Raw genomic sequence first — 12,352 nt, forward strand, 5'->3', positions numbered from 1 at the left:
TTCAACTTAATTTACAGATGAGGAAGCCAAGCAGGTTTGGAAACTGTATTCATATAATAAAGAAAAGGCTTTCGTTCGCCTGAAATCACTTTTAAAGAAACTCAAAAATTGCACGAATTTCAAGACACCCAAAAGGAAATTGCGCCATTTGCTATTTGGGATACAACTTTAAATTGCAACGGTATGTGGTTGATTTATAAACCATTTACAAATTGTATAAACGAATATTACACCTAGCAGGTTAACTCGGGAGTAAATTCAACAGTTTTATCGAAACAGAATACACACGATGAACGAGCAGATGCAACGGCCGATATTCGTACATTACTTCTAATCTTCCAGCACTACATCATCGCCAGTTTCCAACTATGTGAATATATAAATTTTTGCTTTAGTTTTCTTTTTCGCATTTAACGTTAGAATAAATGTACAAGTGATAACGCACAATGTTCATCCGATTCGTAGGAATTATCTGCTCTGATGGATTTATTGAAATAATCACTAGGAATATCATAATTTTTCGCATTTGAAAGCATCTTTTTTGCAGTTTCTATATTAATATTGTTGCCTTGTTGAATCAATATTTGACATAGTGGGTAATTCTTGTTGTTGTGATGATGTGCTGCCGGAGTTATAGCCCTCAACCGCCTATGAGTTCTGGTAATGCCGATCGGAATGCCCATTTAACATTGGAACGGGTTCTAGTTCTTCGCCACAACTTGCCAATACATAATATAATATAGGATTTAGGACTGATAGAGGTAGTTGCGGCAGCCGCGTACACTTGGATGTGGAATTAGTACTGCATGCCTGTGGAATTGCTTCTTGGTAACCACTTTCTATGATATATTTGTCCCGGGCTTGAGTGTTTGTAAGATTTTTCGAGGTTTTATTTTCGCGATTTAGTATACGTTGGGTGCGACGCGGTTCATCGGACGGTAATTTCAAGAAAAAACCTGCGCTAAATAGGGGCTGGTTGCAGGTCTGTCGTGACATCACTAGGGTAAATATGATGATTGATCGCAAAAATTGCGTTTATCAAAATTTGTGAAAAAATTCAGAGAGAAAAAAAAGGTTATTGTTAATTTTTGGGGCTTATCAGCTGCACGTGATCATGAAATTGATTTCCATGCAACAGCAGGAGTGGGATATGAACCCGCACTCCTACGATGGTTGAAGTGTTACAAGCGCATTCAGCCACGTTATGCCGTAGTTGTTGAGAAGTTTTCCCAATTGCCTCCTTTGCATATTTTATTCTTTTGTGTTAAATTTATGCTTGTTGGTGAGGCGATTTTCAAAGAAACTTGGTAATGGTGCTGTTTGTGTTCCATGTATGGAACTACAACGAATTACCCAATGTTGTCTATTTGTATGAGTTAAGAGGGGATTGCCCGTATCGCTTTAAATGTATGAAAACATTTATTTGAAGCAGTTTTAAAATTGTTAAATAATTTGGGAAAATTTTTAAACAACGTGACATCCGGACGGACAAGGCTCAGTATACATATGCAGTTCATTTTATTTAACTGTTGTTAAGAAATGTAAATAATACATTGGTATACTCATTTAAGTGATCACAATTGAGAAAATTTATACATTTAAGCCCAAGCGGTTGCGGGTGCAATGCGCCAGATATAGCCAACACAAAAACCCGTTTAAGGAATTTGGCAATAGGCAAGTTGAATTTTTATGATAATGAGAAAAAAATGATTCAATTGTATTCTGCGGCAGATAGTGAGTCTGCGTTAGGGTATGTTGGCCTCGTTCAGGGGAACGAGAGCAGGGTTATCGGTGTGTTGGCCTCGTTCTGGGTGAACGAGAGCTGGGTTATTTGGGATAGAGGAATGTGGACTATTAAAGTTCATTTTCCTTGTTGTTGGGCGGAAGTAGTACCAGTTTCACGATTGGTCTCGTAATTTGTCCCTTCATTGTATGTGCGTCAGCAACACGTACACGGTTATCGGAACCTGGGTGTGCGTTGACGATTCTCCCCTTCTCCACTCGTTTGGTTGTAGGTTATCTTCTTTTATGACGACTAGATCCCCGGGTTTTAAGTTGGATTGTGGATGTTTCCATTTATACCGTTTCTGGATCTCGGTGAGATATTCCGATTTCCATCTTTTGCAAAAGGTTTGATGAAGGGCTTTCATCTTTTGCCATCGGTTTACAATTGAGGCAGGGTTTTCACTACAATCGAGTTCAGGTGGAGCTAAGACATGCCCACCTACGAGAAAATGGCCTGGAGTAAGCTGCTCCAGGTCGGAGGGGTCGTTGGATAAGGGACTTAGAGGTCTCGAGTTGAGGCAGGCCTCAATTCGACATAAGAGGGTAGTAAACTCCTCGAAGGTATATTTATGATCGGACGCGATCTTGTTAAAATGGGTCTTAAAACTTTTTACCCCCGCTTCCCACAAACCCCCCATGTGAGGAGCGCTTGGCGGTATAAAATGCCATTCTATAATGTGATGGCTATATTTAGTCAATGTTCCGTCCCTTGCTTCACGCAGAAATGCTTTGAACTCGGATCGTAAAGATCGCGAAGCTCCGACAAAGTTAGTACCATTGTCGGAGTAAACGTTTTTCGGACAGCCTCGACTGGATACAAATCTGGCGAAGGCAGCTAGGAAGGACCCGGTACTAAGGTCGTTTGTCGCTTCGAGATGGATGGCTTTCGTCGAAAAGCAGACAAACAGGCAAACATATCCTTTTGAAATTAGACATCCCCTCCCTCGGTAGGATTTTATATCGAATGGTCCCGCGAAATCTACCCCAGTGTTGGTGAAGGCCCTAGTAAAGGTGGTGCGCTCTTTCGGAAGGATCCCCATAAGTTGCGTTTGTGTCCGCTTCCTGTAAATAGTACAGACCTTACAGTTGTGGATAACCGACCTTATCATGATTTTAACGCGTGTGATCCAGTACTGAGTGCGGATATGACGTAGGATCAGCTGGTTCCCTCCATGCAGGGTGGTCTCATGAGAGGATTGAACTATAAGCCTGGATAAGCTGCAAGTGTAAGGAAGGATAATGGGATGACTTTCGTTATGAGACATATCTTTGGGGGCCCCAGTCAGCCCCCAGTTCTAATGATGCCTTCTTCGTCTATATATGGATTCAGGGGTAAAATCTCACTCTTGCCATTTATTGGTTTTCCTGACTTCAAATTTGCGTATTCTTCTTGATAGTGCTGCCTTTGGCATATTGTTATCAAGATTCGTGTGGTTTTTTCTATTTCGTCAGAGGCTATCGAATGAGAATCCCTTTTAAAGGAGGCTTTAGTTGATGGGTGCGTTTTCTGGAAAAACCGAAGAACATAGGATATAACCCGCAAAGCCCTTGGTAGATCGGAACACCTATCCAGAATATCAAAGTTATTTTCGACCGATGTTGCATAAACTTTCACCCTCTTTTCTTCGATATTCGTATTGTAATCTTCTTCTTGTGTTGGGCAATTTTCGTTGTCTTCTTGAACCCAAAAAGGTCCCTGCCACCACAAAGAATTGCCGATTAAATCCGAAGCGAGGAGGCCTCTGCTCGCCAAATCTGCAGGGTTTGACGCGGAGTCTACATGCCGCCATACTTTGTCTCCAACTTTTTCGATGATTTTCGTTATTCGATGTGCCATAAACGTTGACTACGAACATGGTGGCTTTCGGATCCATGCCAGTACTATCGTCGAATCTGACCAAAGGGTTACTTTAATATTGGAAAGTTGCATATTTTCTATGGCCGACGCTATGATTTCTGCAAGTAGGGCGCTGCAGAGTTCCAATCGTGGCAATGATATAGTTTTGACCCGGGCTGCTCTCGTCTTGGCCATCAGCAAGTTGGTGAAGACTTGATTCCTCGTTTGTACCCTGAGGAAAACAGTGGCGGCATATGCTTTTTCCGAAGCATCGCTGAATCCGTGTATTTCGACGCTGTCCTTTGGGGTAAAATGAACCCATCGCGGTATGCGGATATCGTTGATTTTTCCGTATTTTTGCATAAATGCGGTCCAAAGATCTAGAGTAGTTGGTGATACCTCTTCGTCCCAACCCGTGCCTTCCAACCAAATATTTTGCATTATAATTTTGGCTACAATTACGACTGGTGCCAGCCAGTCAAGAGGGTCGAAAAGTTTTGCTATCGCAGACAGTATTGACCTTTTTTTTACAATAGGGTTATTATCAAAGGGTTTCGCTGCAAAGTAGAAGTAGTCGAAATGAGCGTTCCATCTGATACCGAGTGCTTTTACCATGCTGGTGTCTTCAAACTCAAGAAAATCCGCGCTTAATAGGTGTTGCCTCGGTATACCCTGTAGAATTTTCTTGCAGTTGGACGTCCATTTTCGCAATGGGAAACCTGCCGATTGCAATGCCGATGATATTTCGTGGATGGATGCGTGGATTGGATGCGATGTCTCCACGTCATCAGCTAGTTGGTGCAGCGTCCGAATCGCAAGATACGGAGCACAATTAACACCAAAGGTTGCCGTTTTAAAATCGTAAATGTTAATTGGGTTTTTGGGGCATTTGCGAAATATGATTCGCTGGTATTTTGTTTGGTCTTCATTGACCCATATTTGGCGGTACATTTTTTCTATGTTGCTGTTAAATACGTATTTTAACAGCCGCCAACGTAGTATAAGAATTGTTACTGTATCCCCTCTTACATGAGTCACGGTTTCTAGGGTTCGGAAACGATTGGATAAGAATCTATCGATATCAGCCCATTTTGAAATTTCCGTTTTGTTTTCAATTGTTTGTTCCCAGAGTGCCAGTGTGGTTTCTGGCAGTTTTGTGGAACATATATATGTTATAATTGCATCCCAGTTTGATAAGTCTATATGATGACATTGGAGCGCCGAGATGCAATTATTTATTTCACGTTGCAGTTTCTTTATAGAGCTAGCGCATTCACCCTCAACTGCTTTCAAACTAAAAAGAATTTTTAATTGGGCGTTTACTAAGATACATTTATTTTCGTATCTATCACAAAGATTTTTCCACGCTGTTTCGAAACCGTCTTTCGTTAAAGGACATCGCCCAACTATCTCTTTGGCCTCACCTTGAGTCTTTTGGTTTAAATAATATAATTTTTCTACTGCATCGAGGTTTTTGTTACGTATATATATATAGCAGTGAACATGTCTCTAAATGAAGGCCAAGAAAGGTAATCTCCTTTGAAAACGTCCTTATCACACGGTGGCAGGCGCACGCGATATTCCCTGTCTCCTGAGCTTTCTTCTTTCTTTTCAGCTTTCTCAAGTTTTTCCGAAAGTTCAGCCATCGCTGCCTGGCACTTGAGAATGTATTCGAGAGAGATTTCTCGGTGAAGTGGCCTCGAAGCTTGCAAGAAAACTAGTAGTTTGAGGGAATGTCCAAATGCGTGGTGGCAACGGCGCGCACCCACGTAATTGTTAAAGAATGTGCTAATGCAGCTGTGTTAACGAATTGTGTAAGCCAATAAGTAATGGCTAGTGAAAAAGTGGTGTTAGAGAAACAATATATATAAACGCTCGTTATGGACTTTTAGAGAGCCTAACCAAGGACTGTATTAAGACTTTAAAGTGATTAGTGTCTTTATATCACCAGAAATAGATCAGTCAAAACTGATTTGTGTATTGCCGCAAGTGAAAAATAAAATTAATTCAATTTTAAAAATTTGAACAAGAAATAAGCCTTTTGGCCACCCAAACAACAACAACAATATATGTGTATGTTATTAAGCGCACTTTGTACTATAGCACCAAACTAAATTGCAAACGTATTGCCCGTGTAAATAAGTGCAAGTGATTTGTATGTGAGAAAAAATTGTATTTAATTAAATGTGCGCCTAAATTAAATTTACAGGTTTCTGAATAAGTAACCTTAACAAATGGAATTTTTGTGCTGTGGATTAAATGAATTTTTTCAGATAAATCCTGCAAAGTTGAAAATAGAAAAGTGGCGCAAAGCGGTCTTTGAGGTTATGTTAACCTTTTAGAGCAGTGTTGTGCTACCTTGAGGTGTGTCCGGAAAATCTTACCGCGTGTGGGGGATTGTTCCGGATAGTCACAAGGCGTGTTGCACAAACTTTAAATAACTGCGTTAAGCGCCTTTTCCTATTTTTGCACAAAATAAGATTTCTCACTTCGCGAAAAAAAAAAATCACTTGCACTGTTTAATATAAAGAATCACTTTGTAATTTGTTATTTTTATTTTGAAATTTTATTAAATGTGAAATTAAAAGAAACCCCTACCTAGCACGGAATATTTTTAAACCACGTACCTTTCAATAAATTGTTGATCCGGATTAGAAGTTTGAATTTTTGTGGATTGTCGGTGTTGTTGATGTTGGTGTTGCTAAAAGGATCGTTATGTGGAAACGCTGCCGATTATATTATCACGATCGTAAATGCGTGTTTGGTGGATCTGCTTCCTTGAGAACTCTTTGACTGCTTCTTACTAATTACCTAGGGAGTGGAGTGGACTGTAGTTATAGGTGATTGGCTCTCCTTACCGGCGTGGTAAGGACCATGGACAAATACGTGGTGGAAACGGCGCGCACCCACGTATTTGTTAAAGATTAGTTAAGGCGAAAAAAGGGGAAGAAAATAAAAACACCAAAAAGGTTTCGTATTATTGGTTATTTATTCAATGTGTATAAATACAACAACTGTTAAAGAAGATGTTAACAAATGTTGTGAAAGTTTAAAATATTAAATATATTTTATCATTATTTTATTTTATATAAATCATAACTTACGTGAACGGGCGATTGCGTGTGCCTTTGCTGGCTGCTGGATTTAAAGAGAAGGAGACTCTTTGCCACACGAGCCGATGAACCCGCGATACAGCCCCTTCGTTGGGTTTCCCGGCAACAAAGTTGTTGTACCGCGGGCTCAAAGCGGTAAAAATCTAAGATACATACGTACTACCACTCACACATACCTGGTGTATAGTGATCACAAGAATATGTGGGTGGTAGTAACGAAGGAAAATATCCAAAGAAAGTTATGTTACGAGGGGGGAGATATATTTAGGTCTGTGGCCTAAACAACTTTACTCTCCTGTAGACCAAATCAGATCGAATCAAGGAATGAGATGCGCCCGTATCTACAGTCAGTAAATGTTCTTTGCCATCCACATTCCCTCTGACGGTGAGACTGCTTGATTTCCTTCCAATTTGCGACACAGATATCACAGGACATTTAATAGCCGGGGCAAGTTTTCGTTCTTTACATCCGACACGCTCTTGCTCATTTCCCGCCAGCTTTGCGTTTACGGCCACCCACATTGTTAAAAACTATTAGGACCAAGATCGCAATGACGTGCAATGTGGCCTGGGTTGCCGCACTTGAAACATTTAATAACTCCGGCATTCTTCTGTTGAGATCTCTTCAGTGCTTCCAAAATTGTGTCTACCCACTCTGGCCTTTCTACTTCCACACGGCGTGCTTTGAAAACTGGCTTAGACAGAAGCGACGCTGTTTCCTGAATCAGAGCATGTGATACCGTTTCTGCGAATGTTGGCTTTGGGTTTGCGTATGTAGCTCGCTTTGTTTCGACGTCCTGTATGCCATTTATAAAGCTCTGAATCTTTACCCTTTCAGTGTATTCCACGGGTGCGTCCGCATTTGCAAGATGAGCCAATATTTCAACCTCCGAAGCAAACTCCTGTAATGTCTCATTTGCTTTTTGGTAACGGTTTTGCAACTCAATTTGGTATATCTGTTTTCTATGCTCGCTTCCATAACGTCGTTCTACAGCAGCCATCAATGCTTCATAACTGTTCCGTTCATACTCTGGAATCGTCTGTAAGATTTCCGCTGCAGGTCATTTCAATGCCACGAACAGTGCAGCAACTTTATCCTCCGCATTCCAGTTGTTCACTCCTGCGGTCTTCTCAAACTGTAGCTTGAAGACCTGGAAAAGAACAGAACCGTCAAATGATGGTGTTTTTACCTTTGGATTGCTTGCTGAAACAGCTGGGCGGTTAGTTGTAACTGCTCCATACGACCTTTTAACGCTTCTATTTCGGCATCAATTTTGTCCTCGAGTTGTAAAATTTTTGGATCCTGCTCTTCCAGTTTCACAAAGAGCTGCGATGATACCTGTTCCGAAATTTGTGCCGACATTTCAGATATACGTTCCTCTTGCGCTTCCAGTTGAGATGCCAAATATGTCTTATGTTCTTACAATTGTGATGTTATACGGGTTTCCTGCGATTCCAGTTGGGATACCATATACGTCTTCTGTTCTTCCAGTTGTGAAGAAACTTATGTTCCCTGTGCTTCAATCTTCGATGTAATCTGTGTCGACATTTCTGAAATACGCGTCTCTTGTGCTTCCATCTTGGATGTTAAACGTGTCTCCTGCGATTCCAGCTGAGATGCCACTGTCGATGTTTGAGCAGTTATTGCAGCCAATATCATGTTCAAGTCTGTGCTCGTAACTGTCTGCGATGTTTCGTTTTTCTCTTAAATTTTTGTTGTTGTCTCGTCCCCATCAGGGTAAAAGACAGACTCGTCCACATCAATTCCTTCTGCTTCCATTGCCTCTCGTAGCCGTGCCTGAAGTTCCAGTTTAACGCCGCTTGTATTCAATCCACGGCTCTCCAACTCCTTCTTCAGTTGCTGGATCTTCAATTCACTGAATTTTGCCATTTCCTTGTTGTCCTTTGGAATTTGTTCAACAATTCCTCTTCTGACACCAATTGTAACGAATTTACTTGCAAATCCTCTTATTTGCAATCCTCTGCTAAGTTCAAATCACTAAACTGTTGAATAAAAAACTCCAATTTGCAATTTGTAATAATGCAAAATTGCCTTTATTAAAGTACTTCACAATAACACTCAAACTGTGCAACGAATAGCTTGCTTAATAACCAAACTGCTTGACAACTCAAATCAAACTGAATTCCAGCGCCTCTATAATTGTCGCCTTTTATACTCTTTGATTTCAACCTTCGCATCTTCTAGGCGCTTCCAGAATCTACTAGTCCAGCAGCTCTCAAACTTCTCAGCTGTAACTACAATTGGACAATTTTATACATCTTCTAGGTGCTTCCAGAATCTACTAGTCCAGCAGCTCTCAAACTTCTCAGCTGTTACTACAATTGCACAATTTTATAGTTTTTCTCATTGCATACTCATAGGAGTATCTCAGATATATGCATGTGTTTGTGCATTGACTCTCCGCTGCTCGCATACGTACATGGTACATATGTGTAGACGCAATTATTGTTTCGTTTATGTAGATACATAATGATTGATTTTTGGATGTGAATTTACGTCACTGCTTAGCATCGGCTTAGAGATAGCAGCACCCCTTAGTTTTGCTAATATTCGTAACAATATATTCTATACTTTTATATATATTCACTTTGAGTTTATTTCAAGTCTAAACTAAAGCTTTTAACAAAATTGAAACACACTTATTAAGTCAATTTCTATCGTGTTAAAGAATTGAACATAACATTAAATATTATATCGTTTGAAGAAAAGATAAAAACTAAACTTAAACCTTTTTATTTAGTGTGAGTGTAGCGAAGAGGGGCCAATTATTCATGGTCTTTCGAGCCGGATATTAACCAGCGCACAGTGGCGCCTCTGCCGTTAAAGCATGGCAAAAATCAAAAAAAAAATAATGAAAGCGTTCGCTAAATCTAATGCACGTTTATAATAGAGAATTTTCCTGGGATTAAGAATATAGAACGTTTTTTTCACAGAAAATTATAGTTTACCAGGTAGAGCCGCTCAAAGTTGATCAATTTTCAACATTGGGAAAAATTTTAAATTTTTCTTCGTTTTCGTTGTATTTAAAATGGTTTTGTGAGTAAAGAGGGCGGCCGGTTGTCGTTTTCTTGTATAGCTATTAAAGATAATTTAATTCAGGATTGAAACAAAAAAAAATTGTTTTTTTTTTGGTAAAAGTTGGCGGATATACCTGTTTTTCGAAATGCCTATTTTTAGGCCCTTTTTAAAACTTTGATGGAAAAAATAAAAAAATTTTAAAATATGTGCTCTGTCAAATTAACAGTGTTTATTTGTGAAATATTCAGTTACCTAAATTCATAAAGTCTACCTGCGTCCAGCTGCAACTTCACTTTTTACATCAAAAAAAGTTAAACAACCTTGGGCATAAATACGCACCTGAGCAGGTATATATAATTCAGTACGGCCGTAAGGTCGTTTTTGTTATTGGAACTTGTTAATAACATACGTTTTTTTTAGTTACGAATTGTATACCTGAAATTAATTTTAATAATTTGAGTAGGTATATAAAGCTATCCATCATACAATGCATATTATCATTCATCTTTTGGAGATTAAGGAACTAAGTATTCTGTTTACTTAAATAAAGTGAATAGTATTTTTAAATATAGTTCACAGTTTAATATTTAGTCAGATACACTCGAAGCCAATTCTAATATGTATCTAGAAAACTCTAAACTATTTGCGGTGTTTAAATCTACAAAGTCAAGACGGGACTTCGTTGAGGTTATTATGAGAAAATTAGCTAGTGAAACAAGCATCAAAGAAAAGGAAGGCCTGGAAGAAAAAATTGGTTTACAATACATTATGATAGAAAGAAAATGGAACGACGTCTATCGTAACAATTCAAAATTTCTAAGTAAACATGAAAAGTGGCTAGCTGACAAAGTTTTTTGGACGAAGAAACGCTTAGCACGTCAACCAATAGAACTAGAGGGAGACCAACAAAACCCATAGAAGAGTGTTCTACCTACGCAAGGAAAAGGAAGCTGCCTGATACCACAAAAGCTATGGCCACGACTCATCTTTCAGAAGCACTGGCTATTAAATATAAAAAAGATGAAGAAAACGTGAAGTCTCATATAATAGAAGCAGTTGCGGTAGAAAGTCCAGTGCGACTGATGACGATCAAAAACAGCATTCCCACACCACCAAATGCACTACCTAGGAAATACACTCCCGAAGAAGCTTCAGCGCTGTTTATAGATCTCGGTTTAATGAAGAAAAATATATTATATTGCGTAAGTCATTACTGCAACGTAATGCCGATATTTTACCTGGATACAAAAAAATTACTCTAGCCAAAAAAGAAGCAGTTCCTCTAAATCCCAAAATAACCGAAGTATCAGCTGAAATTGAGCTACAAAACCTAATGGATAATACGTCTACATGACTCCTTCAAAATTTTTACTGATGAAAAGTTGAAATCACTGCCAAAGGAGCTAGCCTTGATAACTAAGTGGGGCTGTGATGGAGAATATGCATCTAAAACTACAGAGATGCTGCATCAAAAGTATCCTGAGAATAAACCTACACCAACGGCACATAAAATTTTAGCACATGGAAAAGATTTAAAAGAGTACCAGTGCTTACCATTAGGAGAATTGTCTGAAGAAACTCAAGAATCTAAGAACACGGACTACAAAAGATATAGATGTATGAACACCTGCAAAGTATCACGAGTTAGACAAAAGGAAGACCTTTTCAACACGTTACCTATCTCTTCTGATCCAGTCATATCATCTATGAGGTATGTAAGAACACAAAAAGATCTTACAGATGCGTATAGTTCAGAAATGGTTGCTTTGTTAGATATATGTTCCAGTGACGATGACTATGTTAAGATAAAATAAGTTTCTCATTTCTTATCACAACAATGAAAAACAGATTTACTAATCAATTTTGTTACTTTATTATAAATTAGATATCTATATAAGATAGATAAGATATGTACAAATAAATTTTTTAAATTTTTATAAAAACTTTTTCCGAGCTCTAGACCATGTAAATTGAAACAACAAAAGTGCTTATTTTACATATAAATTGTATATTTGTCAAATTTATTTTGATCGATATTTCGATTTCATACTGAAATCATTTTCAGGACTGAAAGGCATATAAAAACAAAAACATGTTAACACATAAAACATAAACACATTCCATAATTTTCAACTTACACTTTTGAGTTCACCTGATCGACTAATTTAACAAATCTTAAAATAATCAAGTAAAAGGGAAAATGATAAACAAAAAAGGTAAACATCTAAAGAACCGTAATTATAAACAAATTTTTACATAAACAACAATACGTTAAATAACAAGCAGTAAGTGGCGCTCAGCACATTAGAGTTGGGACAGAATGTTTGTGACGACACTCTTCTCACGAGAAATTGTGGTTGTTGTAATCAATCGACGATAGGCTGCCGCGCAGCCTTCTACATCGGCCCTAAATTTATTCTTTGATCTCTTGGTGTATTGATAATATGAAGCATTTCTAATGTGTATCTTTTGTTGTAGTGCTTCTCTTGTTGAATTACTGCTACGTTGTTTAAATCTGGAGAGTGCCCGGTTACTCTGCAATGTTTTGTCAAAGCTGTTTTATTATCATTAGCGTGG

General features: G+C 38.6%; 1 protein-coding gene and 1 long non-coding RNA gene across 9 annotated transcripts in view; one reads left to right on the plus strand and one right to left on the minus strand.

Annotated features, from left to right (window-relative positions):
* hgo (homogentisate 1,2-dioxygenase) overlaps positions 1-12,352 on the minus strand; it is a 1,123,318-nt gene that overhangs the window by 139,521 nt on the left and 971,445 nt on the right. The window lies entirely within an intron of this gene.
* The window catches only part of LOC137240239 (uncharacterized), a 31,995-nt gene continuing 19,660 nt past the window's right edge, over positions 18-12,352 (plus strand). Inside the window, exons 1-2 of one of the 2 annotated variants that reach the window (XR_010949646.1) lie at positions 18-181; positions 238-370. This is a non-coding gene — a long non-coding RNA (uncharacterized lncRNA). The remainder of the gene's footprint in view (positions 182-237; positions 371-12,352) is intronic. The other variant, XR_010949645.1, reaches the window with a different exon arrangement.

Source organism: Eurosta solidaginis, chromosome 2 (assembly GCF_040869045.1).
Source record: "Eurosta solidaginis isolate ZX-2024a chromosome 2, ASM4086904v1, whole genome shotgun sequence".
Classification (NCBI taxonomy): Eukaryota; Metazoa; Arthropoda; class Insecta; order Diptera; family Tephritidae; genus Eurosta; species Eurosta solidaginis.